At 40.8% G+C, this 16,503-nt stretch overlaps 1 protein-coding gene across 8 annotated transcripts in view; it reads left to right on the forward strand.

Annotated features, from left to right (window-relative positions):
* The window catches only part of LRRC3B (leucine rich repeat containing 3B), an 85,215-nt gene that overhangs the window by 51,083 nt on the left and 17,629 nt on the right, over window positions 1–16,503 (forward strand). For 2 of the 8 annotated variants that reach the window (XR_012015018.1, XM_072793021.1), the window contains exon 2: window positions 13,951–14,092. The exons of 4 other annotated variants lie outside the window; for them this stretch is intronic. The gene's annotated coding sequence lies outside the window, so the exon portion shown is untranslated. Of the gene's footprint in view, window positions 1–5,726; window positions 5,745–13,950; window positions 14,146–16,503 lie in introns of those variants that run through there. 2 more of the 8 variants (XM_072793022.1, XM_072793025.1) reach the window with 2 other exon arrangements.

Genomic DNA, 16,503 nt, shown 5'->3' on the forward strand with positions numbered 1-16,503 from the left:
AAATAGGTTTGCTGCTGATGAGATTTTGGACAAAATCAATTCCGTGATTTAATAGAAGTCATTGAATTTTTGAAGCAAGCATACTCTGCATTTTACAGGAGAGATCTTTGGGAGTAGTTTGTGGATTTATGATGGAGCACTATCAGAAATGCGGCTCTGGGGTGCCTGGGTAGCTCAGTCAGTTAAGCATCTGGCTCTTGATTTCAGCTCAGGTCATGATCTCATGGTCATTGGATCAAGCCATGCTCAGCAGTCTGCTTGAGATTCTCTCTCTTCCTTTTTCTCTGCTTCTCCCCCGCTTGCTCTCTAAATAAATAAATAAATAAATAAATAAATAAATAAATAAATAAGTAAATAAATAAATAAATAAACAAATAAAATCTTAAAAAGAAAGAAACAAATGTGGCTGTAACTTTCACCATCTCCCAAAGTTAATTCATGGAGATATTTTGAAGCCTGTGGGAGGTAGCACTATCCAATTCCATAAGTTCATTATGAATATTTGGTAAATATATTTTGTCATACTGTCATAGGACAAAAGCAAATACATTTATTCATGAATGTGAAAAATATTAGGATGAAATTAAATGGACTGAAATAAAATGTAGGCTTTTGACTAAGTTAGCCAGATCAAAATAACAAAAATAAAATGTTGGAATCATGCAAATGTCACAGCACTTGACTTCTATTCCTGCGTTCTTATTAAAAAGAAGAAGACGAAGATGGGGTGCTTGGCTGGCTCAGTTGGTAAAGTGTGTGACTCCTAATCTTGGGGTTATGATTTTGAGCCCCACATTGGGTGTAGAGATTACTTAAAAAAAAGATCACTTTAAAATTTCCAAATGAATTACATATATATTTAAGAACAAGTTTTCTCAGAGTAAAAGCATTTTATCACTAACTTCAGAAATCATTACTATTAAAATATAGATTCTCTGTGGAAGCAGGGCATATGTTCTTGTTTTAGAACCTAGAGCAGTGTTTGGCAGTCATTCATCGCGCAGTTGACCCTTGAACAACATGTATTTGAACTACACGGGTCCATTGATACATGGATTTTTCCCCCCACAAACACAATACAGTACTGTAAACATACTTTTTCTTCCTTATGATTTTCTTTGCATTTTTTTTCTCTAGCTTGCTTTATTACAAAAATACAATATATAATACATATATAAAATATATGCTAATCAACTGTTTATGTTCTCAGTGAGGATCTGGTCAATAATAGGATATTCATAAAGCTTTTGAGGAGTTAGTTACACACAGATTTTCAACGTCGGGGGTTTGCACACCTAGCCCCTGTGCTGTTCAAGGATCACCTGTATATAATGAAATGTTTTAAATGATTAAATGGATTATAAATTACCTATGAGACCTCACAACCTGAAAGTCCCACAGGTACATCAAACTAAGCATTCCTCTAACAGAGCTTAAGCTTTCCCCTTGCTTATCTGCTCCAACCTACAACATAACTCCTCTCATATTTTCTTTCTCAGTGAAGAGTCACCAGGTTTGACCTGAGTGTCAGCATGTTTCAAATCCGATTCATCATCACTCCTCATTGTCTCTCAAATAGCATGTGCTGAAATATAATCTAAAATGGATTTAACATCATTGTATATTGGGCTATTGTGTTGACATTCCATGACTTGACTTGAAGTAATTAGAAACACCCTGAGGTGTCACAAGCAGAAAGGCCAAGAAATCCTTCTCTTGATGTTTTCTAGTCTTTAACATATGTTTTCTCTGTACTTTTGTAGAATGTCTTCCCAATGGGGTCTGCCCATCTAATTTCTATTGCATATAGGAAGATACCTGTGTAGGTAGATAACCATACAGTAGGAACTTACATCATTTTCTTAAAGTAAAATGGAGATGTTCAGGTATAGCATGTAAACACAGCCAGTGATTCTTAAAATCAGATCTGCAATGCAAGGGCCTACAATACCCTAGTCAGATGATTTGCAACAGGCAGGGTTGAGAGTCAGGCCTATGGGTGTTAGCAGTGGCTGTAGGTGCCACAGCCTCCTTCCTACAGTGCTTGTTACTTTCAGCTAGATGCACACCCTGTCAACTACCCACTGTCTTTTTGGAGTTCCAGGGGGAGAGACAGTCAGAAAAGCAGCTAGTGGCATAGAAACAATTCATTCTATCAGTTTGCCCAGAATATTCCAAGTTGTATGAAGAAGCCCTAGTGAGTGTCATTTCCATTTTTACTAAATAATAGTATGTGAAACTGGGGTTTTGATAATACTGATAGAAATGAAGTTAATTGAAATAACTGTTTTTCCTTGCAGTGTTGAATATATCTAGAGAGAGACACCCTTGGATTGACAAACTGTGTCAATTAATAATTACATATGGAGTATAGTTAAAGAAACTTGTTTTCGTTTCTCTGCATTTTAGATTTGAAAATATAATTATATTTTTTAAAATAGACTAGTATAAAACAGTTTAATGATTGTTTCTTAGGAAAGACTAGTTCATGTTCTAAAATGTTTTCCTTTCTATTTTTGTGGTGAAGCTGTCACTCTTTTATGAAATAATGGTGGTAGCTGGCAAGATAAAATATGGCAGCACTATATAAATTCTTAGTTTATTTCATGTTTGTGTTTTGCATGTCCATGAACACTGGTCGAGAAGATGGTTTTGGAAGGTGGGAATCTCGGATTTAGTGCAGGCACTGACTGAAGGGGTGTGTAGAATGGAGATGTTTGTGCTTCAAAATCACAGCCAAAAATAGGACTTGGGTGGGGTGTCTTGGTGGGATTGAAAGGGCACTCGTCTAGGGGTCAGAGAAGAGCTAGCTCCATCAGTCTAGCTCCATCACTGACTAGTCATGAAGATGAGTCATTAATCTCATTTGCAAATTGAAAATACAAACTATGTCTACTTTACTCACAGGGATGTTGGACAATCAAAGAAAATAATGTGCATGAACGACTTTGAAAACTGTAGAGGATCATACAAAAATAAGATATCATACAAGGAAGCCATATTTTCCTCTGAGGAAGTAGGAAATGCATAGGTTGATTTTGAGACTAACTCCCAATACTGTGTTCTGCAGAGACTGTACTTCACATAAAGCTTCCACATAAATGCAAATATAAGGGAGGTTTTCAAGGTGATGGGCAATGGTCACAATGATGTGGGATGGCTAGTGTTGGGTAATAGACCTATCATGAAGCTAGCACTACTGCCAGGAGATAGGCTCCTCCACCATGGTCCTGGCCCACTCTGAAGGAGTAGTGGGCTTGAATGTGAAGGAAGGATGGTCTGTGTAAGTCAAAGCAGATTGGCTCGTGGGCCAGTTGATTGAGGGACACTAGAAGCACCCCTGTGCTAATGCCATAAAAATGTGAAGGTTATTTAGAGCACATAAAGACAATAATACTATAATTCCAGAGAAACACAGGTACACATGTAACACATTCTCATTGTTAGCCAAAATTGAGCTACCAAAATGATAAATGGCCAGATTAGGATTATTAAAGGTTGTTTGAGGTACATACAAAAGCAAAGGCTTCTGATGAAACTTGTGAATGTCTGGCAGAGGTAGAGATTGTTGGCCAGTGTTGGTGTCTGAGGAAACAGATTTTGCAGCTAAGAGCCAGAGGACCCTCAAAGCCACATGCTAATCATGATGCTGATTCTTGAAGCTCATTCTGGAAGAAAGGTTCGAAAAGCACTATAGTCAGAGAACATAAAGTCATAGATTCATAGAAGCAGAGATAAAAATGACTTTGAAGGTCAACTGATACCCAATTCACATTCTGTTGAAGGTTACAATGAAAGTCTTTGAGATAAGGACCTTTCTGCTAGGAATTTCTTTATTAAGTTCTGCCTATGAGTGAAATGTGTATTTTCCACAGTCTCCCATTAGAAACAAAAAAGAAATCTAGAATTCTCTAAAAAGCTCAGATCTTCCAGGAATATTTGGGTGGGCTTTCTTCTGAGAATATGTCTGTTATCCTATAGCAAATCAAAGTAGATATGGTGAGGAAAGATCTTTCTGAATATGGCATAGCATAGGATTATTTGCTTTCGGTAGCCCAAATCTGGGCAGTCAGAACCTTTCACTCACTCATTCATTCAGTTTTTGACCCAATCATCAAATATTTGAACAAGAGGTATAAAACCCTTTGGGGTGGGCAATCTGTGGCATTGTAGGCGCTTCTGCAGGAGAGGTGATGGCCAATGGCCTTGGTATTATCACAACCAGCCAGAGTAATCTTTTTGATGTATAAACCAGACAGTCTTGCTTCTATGCTCACAATCCTCCAGTGACTTCTTATCAGGCTTGAAACAAAACAGTCCTCCTGGTCCCGCCACCACCCCCTGTCCCCACCTTTGGATTTCAGGTGATGTGGCATCCTGAGCAGTAAAAGGCAAAAGGGAGAACCTAAGGAAGGTGTGAATCGACTTCTCACCCAGGATAGTTAAGGTAAATTCCCCTGAATGAGCTCCCAAGGATCTCTCACCATGCTATTTTTTATTCTTAAGAAAGTTAGTAAAGGTCAAGGAAATTATAAAATAACAAAACCCAGACTATCTCGAATTCTAGGATTTCTTGACTCTATTTATTTAAAAAATAATAATAAACTATGCTTTCCCAGGTGTTGTTTTGCATTTCAAGGGGGGGGGGGAGCTCTTTTGCTTGTCCTAGGTCCTCCTCCTCCATCCTTCCAAATTGTATAATTTCAGTTTCCATGTGTCTCATCTTTACTGAAGAGTCAAGATAACAAAAGAGCTTTTTAGTTCTTTAATGCATTTTGATATTAATTTATAAAGTTATTTATCCCTTTTACTCTGTTTCTACTGATTATGGAAATGATGCCATAAACTGTGACAGTTTGGTTATGCATTTGGTACCGTGCTAGCATGACTAGATAATTTCTGGAACAGTTCAGAGTCCTGGGGTAGGCAGTGAAATGTGACAGTGGGTGATCTCTACGAAATGACGACCCTGTGCTAGATAGTGTTAGGGATCCTATATCTATAGTGTTAAACATCCTGTATTGGTAGTCCTGAAGACTTTCTTATCAGAACAAGAAAGTAGCTTCTCTCTGCATTTCATTTATAATTAACCAGAAGAGAGAGACTAAAGAAGATATACCAGAGACCATAATGGTTTTGCTTTCATTTGAAAATTAAAATTAATTCACAGAATGTTAGAAAGGTTAAGTCAGCTGCCCAGAATCACACTGCCGAGACTGGACTCAAACTCTTCCTCCCCATGGCGTCTGTGGTCCCTAAAACTGAAACATAGGAACTCATGGTTGAATAGGGAAGGAGGTGGTGTCCATGTCACTTGCTGCTTGCATGGTATCTGTAGAACTTGTGAAGTCAGAGGCTCATTCTGTTGTCTTTATTTCTGCACCCATGACTCTTTAATAAATGCCTGGGACATAACAGGCCCCCTGGTAAATAAATGGCTATTGAATGACTGAATGTCATTACCATTTGCTAAGATGAGCATTGCATTTTGTGGAAAATTGTCTGGACTCCCAGGTTGCAGTGACATCTGTACTAATGAGAGAATGAATGTTTCCCTTGTCATCTTCTTTCCCTCCAGAAGGGTTTTACATCCTCCTTGTCCTCTACGGGGTTCTCTTCTCCACTCCTAACTCAAGAGGCTCAAAGTTGTGCCTGGCATCCTCAGTCAGGACTCCATATTTGAAATCTCTGGCCCTTCCTTGACCGCTAACCCTCTCCAGCCAGATATGTGGAAGAGAAACAAGGTATACTTTATGGATGATTGAGAAACTGGAATTTAGAAACCAGACACCAGTTTACCACCTACCCATCACAATCTAGCGGGAAAGTCCATACTCATATAATTTGAAAGATGTATTATTAGATTAGTACAGATAATGACCATGTTATATTTGGCAGTCTGCAGAAAAGAACAGCTGCCCTAGAAATCCATTTCATTGCAACTTGTTTATTTATTTTTTTTAATTCTGGGAAGTGAGTGTTCTGAGCACTACCTTTGCAAGAGTAGCAAAGGTTACTTGGCCAACATGAGATTCTCTTCCATTTCACCTACAGGCTTTGATCACCTGTTCTTATTACTCTTATTACCTAAGAGTCAAATGGAGAGTAGTAGAATAAGACTCTGGAAGCTAAAGCTAAAGCAGTTCATAGATAAGGAAACTGAGTTACAGAGAGGTTAAAGTAACTTTCTGAAAATCACAGTTGATAACTAGCAGATTCAAGCATCAGCTGACAACTTTGTTTTTATAGAAGAAATGTCAAATGTGTTTGATATTTAAGCCTATTTTTTTCTTTTTTATTGAGAAATGAATGCACAGAGCTTTAGAATTAACTGAAATTGATAGGAGATCCTTGGGAAAATTTCCATAAAAAGCTGAATCTCCTGCTTCTTGCCATATCAAAGATTTTTCTTCTTATATTAATCTAAAGGTGTCAATAAAATGTGATGATTGTCCCAAAGTTTCAAGAACTTTTCCAGTCAAAAATATTCTCTGAGGGAGAAAAATATATATATGATAAATTCTCTTGAAGTTTCTATGTTAAGGAATCCTGCTAAATTGCACTTTTGAAATATATGCCTTGTTAATCTACTTAGGACTGGACCATGTCTTTCTTTCACAAATGAAATAAAAGAAGATTCTGATAGGATTTCCCCTGGATGAAGTCTAATGCCATGGGCAGAGACTGTGAATTTCCCAATGCCAGGAAAATAGGATTTTATATCTTATCCATTTGCTGGAAGATTATCCCAGAAATGTCACACATAAGGCACTTCTGTAGCTCCCTGAGGCTTCCATGTCACCCCAACTCATGAATGTGCAGTTCCTACCCTGCAGCCCAGAATTGCTTAAACAATTGACTTCTCACACCTTCAAATGGAATGCAGAGAGCCTGTGGGTAATATGCAAAAATTGTTTGGGCATTGGGATTGGCAGAGGAAACTGTAGCTGGCTTCTCCCTCTTGGGCTCAACATCTTTTGTTTCATTGTGGTTAAAAGAATCCAGGTATAGTCCAGCCCAGAGAGGGGATCTATCTTGGTATATCTGAAAACAGATCTCCAAATATTTCAGACAAGTATCCTAATACAGAAAGATGGCTTTATCTTTCTTATTTCATTATTAATCATAGGATTTTCTTTTGTAGCCTAAAACCCAAAGGTATCATTGGGCAGAGAAAAGAAAAACTGTTGTTTTTTCTCCCAAATGTGTATTTTTGTCACATACATACTACACAAGACAATTTATTTATTTATTTATTTATTTATTTATTTATTTATTTATTTTTATTATTATTATTATTATTATTTTTACACAAGACAATTTAAATACTGTGGTCTGGGTCAGGCTTTAAAAAAAAAAAAAGCTTTTGAGGGAGCAAGAAAGCAGTCAGGAAAGGTTGGAAAGTGAAATAATTAATATATAGTTTCTGTTCTCATTGGCATTTACTTGTCCTTTTCTGGTTGTTGTTCTTTTGTGTTCATGGAAGTTCTTTTAGCCCCAGGTACTCTAACATCAATCCTTTGGGATCCCACTAAACTGTGTTAAGAAACACAATTATAGGTGTTGATTTTATGGTTAATAAAAGGGTAATATTGAATATGTAGTTGTAGCAGGGAACTTATTTGAAAACTAAAGCCCAGTTAAATATATGAGAACATACTTGTAGCACATGAAACTCTTCCTCACAGTCTAGTAGGAAGGAATAGATGTAAACTCCATCAGTTATGCCCAGCAAGAGATGAAATCCTTTAATGTTTATAAGCTCAGACTTAAATTGGCAGATCTGGATCAAAATCCAGACTGTGCACCTGACTCAAGCAAGTTTCTCTGAGCCTCGATTTTCTCATCTGTAAAAGGGAACCATAGCAGCTCATACAATCCCAGGTATCTCTGCATGTGGAATAGGATGAGATGCTGTGTATAAAGCATATAGTCCAATGTGAAGGCTAACTAAATGTCAGCCACTACAATTATAATCGTCATTCTTATCATCATAATTTCATTAATGTCAATCACTGTCTGGCACGAGAGTTGCAACCAGATGGTTGATGAATTTGGTATGAGCAAAAGTATTTCTGAAATGGGCAAAGGCTCTTGAACTGAAAACTTATAAACAAAACAATTCATTTAATAAATCATTATGTGCAGGGTGTTTACCAGATTTAGCCATTAACCAGAGCCATTTTGCAATATAGCTGATTCACACAGTGAACCCCAAGCCCTTCTCACTCAGGCAAGGGTGGTATAGCTAGCATTTTCCCTTTGTCCAACCCTTTTATTTCACACCTACTTTGTTCTTTTTGCACATTGCCTAGGATTGAGACCCCTCTACACATAAGACATGTGTGTCTTGTCACCTTTCTCTGGCAAACTCGCAAAGTCACTCCTCTCTTTCGCCTTTTCTCCAAACCCTCCAAGCACACACATTGGTCACCTGAAGAAGAGAAGTTCTTTGCTTGCTCTCTTGTCCTCTGGTTTGTTCCTATACTACATTTCATTTGCATTCGTTCCTGGTGGGAAGAGCTATTTATTTACCCCCAGGAAGTCCTGTCACGGAGATGGAAAAACATGTTTCTTGGCCAAGTGCCACGGGAAAGACAGTCCCCAGCCTAGAGAAAAATCAAACATTCCTTTTGGTGGTGACATTGTTCACTTTAAAAGCACCATTGGACCTCTGTGCAGCCCCACATCGGGACTCTTGCTCCAGGGGTATTATTACCCTGGTGGGATGGTATTTCCCCTTCCCCTTGCGCAGTGCCTGTGGCATTCATGCACAGAACATTAGCATCAAAAGATTGCTGTTTTTCCTTCTTCTACATCAATTAGCTCTGTATTCCCTCTTTCACTTTCCCATTGTGTTTACCCAAAACAATGCAACATCTGAGATTTCCTAATTTACACCCTGTATTTCTCTGCACAGGCATTCTGCAGCATGTATTAAGAATGACACGCAAAAACAATTCTGTCTGCATTTTTTTTAAACCAGTTAAACCCAAGCAACTCCATTCTGGAGTCTTTTATTATTCTAATTATGCTTTGTTCCCAGGCGTGCAGGAATTTCAGAAGCACCTTGTGGGTATGGGATGAGGGTAAGAAAGTCAGGATCCAGGGAAGTGAAGCTAAAGTAGCTGGGGGCTTCCCTCACCCCATCTGGGAAGGGGACAGCAGTTCAAATCACCCTTCTGGGGGCATGGTAAAAACTGGCTTGATAGAGGATGCATCAACACCCAGCTGGAATCTCCAAATGTTGGCAGAGCCAGATTTGAGCAGTACAGTATTATAGTTCCTGGGGTCCCATTGGTTTTGACTAAGCAGACGCTGTAGCCAAGTCTAGAGAAATAAAGAAGGGCTTGGCCAGGATATGCATGGAGTTGGATCCCCCAGACACAGAGAGGTTCATGGTGGAGCCCCACCAGGGACTGTATGATGCAGATCAGAAAGGAAAGCTCATCAGCTTTCAAAGGCCTGATCCCCTGTGGAAGGGCAGGGACTATGCAGACCCACACGTGGGTGAGACTCAGCAGTGAAACTAATCCCAGATTCCTTCCCTCAACTACTGCCTACTCAATGCAGGACAGCTTCCACTAGCCGTCAAATCCAGAAGTTACTTGTTCTTCTGGCTCAAGAGGGCAGCCTCTCCACATTTCCATGTTCTGTATCCCTCTGCTTATCTGTGCAGAGCTGGGATGCCTACTTTTCCTGAGATACTCGTGGCAGGATTTCTTGTGAGTAAACCTCTTCTTAATTTACAGCACTTTGCCAGGCAAAGTGTGGCACCAGCTCTTTGGACTCTTTCCTGAGTGTAAGGCATAGTGATGTCTGACAGGAGCTGACCCATAGTCTACAGGGCTTGTTCTACTCAGTATTTCTTCAAGATCCTTCTGGCTCAAGTGTCTACTGTGGCCTTGTCTCGTTTCTGCTGGTGAATCCGCCAATTTAGATGGTTTGCTTATTATTCGGTCAGGATCATGGCTGGATGAACAAGTCCCTTGGAAGCCCCCCTCCACTTTTTATTTATTTATGTTTTAAAAAGATTTATTTATTAATTCATGACAGATACAGACTGAGAGAAAGAGAGGCAGAGATGTAGACAGAGGGAGAAGCAGGCTCCTCCCAGGGAGCATGATACGGGACTTGATCCTGGATCCCGGGATCACGACTTGAGCCAAAGGCAGGCACCCAACCGCTGAGACACCTAGGGGTCCCTCTCCTCCTATTTTTAAAACAAAGACAGTAAAGTTCCAACACTCTATGAAGGTTTTACATTTTCTGATGGCAGCAGAGGAACCAAAGGTGAAAACCAGTTGCATGGAACTGGTCAGTCCAGCTGGTTCCCAGGAAATCAAGTTAGAATTTCAGTCTACATGGCATTGGAAGGACCATACAGTGTCAAGAACAGGGCAGGTTGTAGGAAAATCTTGATGATGTCTTGGCCTTGATGATAGTATAAACCGCATCTATGCTCACACTTTTCTCTCTTTCCTCTGACAGCTTCTGGTCCTTTGTTGTAGCTCTCTTGCTGACTTCCTGTAAACAGATCTAAGAAGTTCAGAAAGAACTCATTGGGGCAGCCCAGGTGGCTCAGCAGTTTAGCACCGCCTTCAGCCCAGGGCGTGATTCTGGGGACCCAGGATTGAGTCCCACGTTGGGCCTGCTTCTTTCTCTGCCCGTGTCTCTGCCGCGCTCTCTTTCTCTCTGTGTGTCTCTCATTAATAAGTAAATAATTAATAAATAAATAAAATATTTTTTTAAAAATAAACTCATTATTCATTTAGCATTCAGAACTCTGATTTTTTACTTTTATTCAGGTCAGAAGCTCTCCATTGGGAAAAAAAATGGAATACTTGAAATTGTTGCAATTGTTCAAATATACTTTTTTTACCTTCTTGACTTTGCTAAAGTTGCTCTTCCTTTCTGAAATAATACTGCATCTCACTCTCTGCCTATCAAAGTGCTTCACATCTTACTAGTATGTGACTGTGGACAAGGTATGAGGCTTCTTTGAACCTTAGTTTCTTTATCTGCAGAAAGAGGAAAGCAACGGTATCAACCCATAGCTCAGGGGGTAAAAGGACACAAGTTTATTTCTCATTCACATCACGTGTCTAGCATAGGTCAGTGAGGGGTCTGTTTTTCATAGTTACTCATAACCCAGGAAGACAGAGGTGGGAGGCAGGAGAGCCTTAAAACTCGCCTAACTTCTGCTCAGAATTCACTAAAGTGATCACATGGTCACAGCTTACCTCAGAAAGGGTGGAAAAGTGCAATCTTACCATCCTCCAGAAGAAGGAGGCCTGAAAATTTTGTAAAGCATGAAATGGCAGCCACATCTCTGTACAGTGCATGATCAACCCAGAAAGATGGTATCACTATAGTTACTCTTGACAAGATCCAGCTTCAATTTGGTGATGCAAGAGAGAGATTTTTAAAATTAACCTCTATATGTTCTTTATTTATGCAGACATGATAAATGAGAGAATGCGCAACATAAAGGTTAACATAGATTTTTATTCAAATCCTGGTTTTATCCATTACTAACTCTGTGAGCTTGGGCAAATTAATTAACTTTGCTGTTTTTCAACTTCATCACCTGGCAAATGGGGACAATAATTGTATATGATAAGATGAGCACTGAGTGTTACACTAGATGTTAGCAAATTGAATTTAGATAAATATATTAAAAATAAAAAATAATTGTACATTCCTCAAAAAGTGTTATGCATGCTGAGATAATAATCGTGAAATTAGCAGATGTAGTACCTGATGCCGTAGAAGTATTTGCTGATTCAAATGGAGTTATACCACTTCACACACTGTTCTGTAACTAGCTTTTAAAAAAATATTAAGACACGTAAGACTTTGTGTGTGTGCCTGTGTGCATGTGTGTGTATGTGTGTATCCATCTTGTTTTTAAAAATAGTTACATATTGTTCTTTTTTCTTTTTTTCTTTTTTTTTTTTGGCTGTATCTTACTTTTCTCAGGCAGTTCAAGTGATGAAAAATTCCCATAAGACAATTCGGGAAGACCTTCGTTTCATGAATCTCCATCCATTGAGCTGTTTCCTGCTTTTTTACTGTCAGATGTAGGGTCCAAAAACTGTGTCTAATACCATTCAGTGGGGAAGTGTATTCATATCTCTCAGTCATTTAGTCCAGACTCTCTGTTATGATCTTATCTGGTGGCAAGCATTCTCTGAGACTGTATTGCCAATAATTCTCCCAAATAAAAGGTACCATATTCTTAGGCTTAACATAAAAGCAAAAACAAAACAAAGCCCAAAAAGCAAACAAAACAAACAAACAAACATTACTTTCCCATGGATGGACTCAGCTACAGGACTCATGCAGACTCTGCCTCTTGCCTGTTTATGCTGTCCCCATCCCTGTTCTCTCCCCAGTATTGGACCTGGTATGGGTGCCATCCACATTTCTTAAATGATGTAGTTGTGACTTCTTCATGCCCAATATTTTGTAGGGTTATTTCAAAACTTCTTCCTAAACATCGAATTCAAAGCCTAGTCTTTTTATTCTACTCCCATTTGGTGTACTCCCATTTGGTGCACTCATAATCTTGCTCTCTCCTACTTCCCCTACCTCTCCAACCTGGGTTTCTTCTTTGATGTGTTTCATAACTTCTCTTCCTATATATGCCAATCTCAGACATAAAAGTAATTCTTTAGCTCAGAGAAAGTGATCAGCCATACATACCAGGAAGGATGAGGAAAAAATGGCGACCACTGATGTTGAGCTGCTAGGGTAGATGTCTCCGGAGATGAGACTCTATATGGGAGAAGTTCATTAAGAAGTACCTTTGGGATCCACATTTATGGGTGGGCTGGGATGGACTGGAGAGAGAGAGAGAGTTGAGCTGTAATGCACACCCAGTGGCAACCTCAGCCAACCCCTCAGGCAGCTCTGAGGCTAGGCCGGGCCTTCAGAGCTGCCCGGTTAGAGCTGACAAAGGCCAGACCTTTGTCCTCCTACATTAGTCTTTGGACAGGGCTGTCCCTGGAGGGCAAAGTGACGAGCCCCAAAGGGGCTGACAGCAGGAAGTTCTCTGCCACAGCACTCCCAGCAGCTGGGACAAGCCCTTCATTAGAGGGACATCTGGGTGGCACATGACAGTGCCCACCACAGAGGAGGACAGGACATTGGTAACTATAGTCCTACTCCTTCCTATTCCAGAAGCTTGTAGAGGAGGGCATTTTCTTCTGCAACACAGTTCCATCCTCCCCATGCCATCCTATTTGTCCTGGGGATAGTGGGTTTAAAGATCTTGTTTGTTTTGCTTCCCTTTCAATATCTAGCAAGCTTTTGATACAGCCCTTGCTGGTTTCTGCCTTTGCTGTCCTTGGCATAATCTTTCAAGAATACTTTCTCGTTTTCTTTTTGCTGCTATGACAATCAGTGCATCCTCTGCATTATAATTGCTCTAAATATGGTCTCAGCATCCCTTTCCTTCCAGTTCTGAGGGGATAAGATGCTTCCAAACATGAGTTTGTTTAATAAAATTTGGGCTACTCTGTGTGGCATGCTGCCACTGAACATATAATTCCTTTCCCTTTTATTCGAAGAAGCTCCTGTTGGAGGCAGCTTCCCCCTCCCTTCTCTTCTTTCATCCCACAGATCATTTCCATACAGCCCACTCGATATTGCCTGGCAGCACGAGGGACCAGAATAGCATGGAGAATTGAAACCCACAGAAGAGCTACAGCCTCCTCCCCCTTGGACACTGGCAAGCTAAGCTGCTAACAAGTGGCAGGATCGATTCATTTGAATTTCATCTCCCTTCATTTCCTCTGCCTTCCCTCTGGTGCTGGTGATAATGAGCGGTGAAAATGACCCAGGACCCAGGAGGCAGATGCAAGTGGGGGGGGTGGAATCCAGGGGTTGAGATAATCCATAGCTTGAAGACTCAAGAATTAGCTTTGGTTCCTTCTCCTCCCACAGCTTTATCTCAGGTGGCCACTGAACAAGGAGCCGCTCCCGCAAGTGGTCTCTGGAAAGATTTCTGTCTGAGTCTTCTTTTTGTTGACACTACAAAGACACCTCGTCGGAGCTGTCATCTCGGTCATCTCAGAAAGAGGCTCAGGTACCCCCCAAGTACACTTGGGAAGACATAACACAGAAGTTTTGCGATCACAGGTTAATAAAAAAGGGATGACCCTTCAAAAATCAGTCCACAGCCCTTTGCAGATACCTGACCATCTGCCCTCCTCTGGTCAGCACATAAGAGTAGTGCGCTGTCCTTTAGGGGAATACAGGGAGAAAAAAGAGGACTTGCTGCTGCTCTGTACCGGGGCGGGCAGGGGCGGGTGACGGGGAAGCTCAGCCTAGTAGGGGTGTATATGTGGGCACCAGCCTTGGATAATGCCAGGCCCCATCCCTCCCGCACAATTCCTACCTGGAGTAAACTTTTCAACCACTCCCTCTTAGTTCTGGCTATAGCAGGGCAAGAATGGCCTCTGCCATACACAGGCATACCTTTGGCAATACGCAGGTTCAAATCCAGACCACTGCAATAAAGTGAGTCCCAATAAATCTTTTGGGGTCCCAGTGCATATAAAAGTTATGTTCGCACTGTACTGTAGTCTATTAACTGTGCAGTAGCATTTTGTCTAAGAAACAATGTACATGCCTTAATTTAAAAATATTTTATTGCTAAAAAATGCTAACCATCATCTGAGCTTTCAGCGGGTTGTTATCACTGATCACAGTTCACTGTAACAGATATGATAATATAATTATATGTAATATAACATATTATATAATAATATAATAATAAAGAAAAGGTTTGAAATATTGAGAATTACCAAAATGCGACACAGAGGCACGAGATGAGTAAATGCTGTTGCAAAAATGGCACCAGTAGATTTTCTTGATTCAGGGTGGCCACAAACCATCAATCTGTTAAAAAACAAAATGCAATATCAGGAAAGTATAACAAAGTGAAGTGCAATTAAGCAAGGTATGCCTGTATCATTGTTGGTTGGCTGGATCTCCAAAATGACAAGAATCTAGAGTGTGGCTAGTACAAGAATCAGCCTGTCATGTGACCAGGGCCTCAGTTTCTCCATCATCAGAGGAGGGTCAGCTGTTTCTGCAGCTGCACAGAGCTCAGTGTCTGTAGCTCTACCATGTTTTCCTGGACTCCAGAGAGCTCTCAGCAGCTGCACACAAGCAGGTCTTATAGATGCTCGAATTCTCCATCTCCCTTAGGGGTGATGATGATGGCTTATCTTCCAGAGCTGAGACAAAGTAGAGGCAAAGAGGGAAATGCTACACGTTAAAGTGAGAAATGCAGTTAGTACAGATTCGTTAGTCTCTTTCTGCCACTCACACCCCAGAGATATTTTACCCTCATGTTTTGACTATGTGTTTCTCAAAATCGTGGGCCAGGCCAGTGTCACAGACCCGAAGCATGCCTGGGACACCAGGATCCATCCCCATATGGTAAACAGTGGCGAGCCCTCCCAGAGCCTGACACTTCCTGTGACCATAGTTATCTCTGGGTACCTTGTGGGGGGGGCGCACAGAGGTGCCACCCTCCCTTATCTTGCTAGATGTCAGATTTCATGAATTGGATGCTGCCTTCTCCAGGTCCCCAGCGTGAGAAGCTCTGTTTTTATTCTGAACCTGATTGCGTAGGAAGCAGCTCATAATTAAGTGGCTCTTTCTCTCCTCTAACATTTCCACATGGACTGCCACACAGATGAGAGGTGAAAAAGTCTGCCCTGCTAAGGGGAAGGTGGCTCATCCTCAGGACTCCAGCACACCCTTCACCTGCCATGCTGTAGTCCCCTCCCCACGCCCCCTGGTGCCCAGGGCTTAGGTTCTTGAGAAGCTTCTATGTGTTTTCAGCCCTCTGGCCCCGCCCCCCCTTTTTTTTAATTTATTTTTTATTGGTGTTCAATTTGCCAACATATAGAATAACACCCAGTGCTCATCCCATCAAGTGCCCCCCTCAGTGCCTGTCACCCAGTCACCCCCACCCCCCACCAACCTCCCTTTCTACCGCCCCTTGTTCGTTTCCCAGAGTTAGGAGTCTCTCATGTTCTGTCTCCCTCTCTGATATTTCCCACTCATTTTCTCTCCTTTCCCCTTTATTCCCTTTCACTATTTTTTATATTCTCCAAATGAATGAGACCATATAATGTTTGTGCTTCTCCAATTGACTTATTTCACTCAGCATAATACCCTCCAGTTCCATCCACATTGAAGCAAATGGTGGGTATTTGTCATTTCTAATGGCTGAGGAATATTCCATTGTATACATAAACCACATCTTCTTTATCCATTCATCTTTCGATGAACACTGAGGCTCCTTCCACAGTTTGGCTATTGTGGACATTGCTGCTAGAAACATCGGGGTGCAAGTGTCCTGCCGTTTCACTACATCTGTATCTTTGGGGTAAATCCCCAGCAGTGCAATTGCTTGGTCCTAGGGCAGGTCTATTTTTAACTCTTTGAGGAACTTCCTCTGGCCCTTCACTGAACAAACAT

This window comes from Canis lupus, chromosome 22 (genome assembly GCF_048164855.1).
Source record: "Canis lupus baileyi chromosome 22, mCanLup2.hap1, whole genome shotgun sequence".
Lineage (NCBI taxonomy): Eukaryota > Metazoa > Chordata > Mammalia > Carnivora > Canidae > Canis > Canis lupus.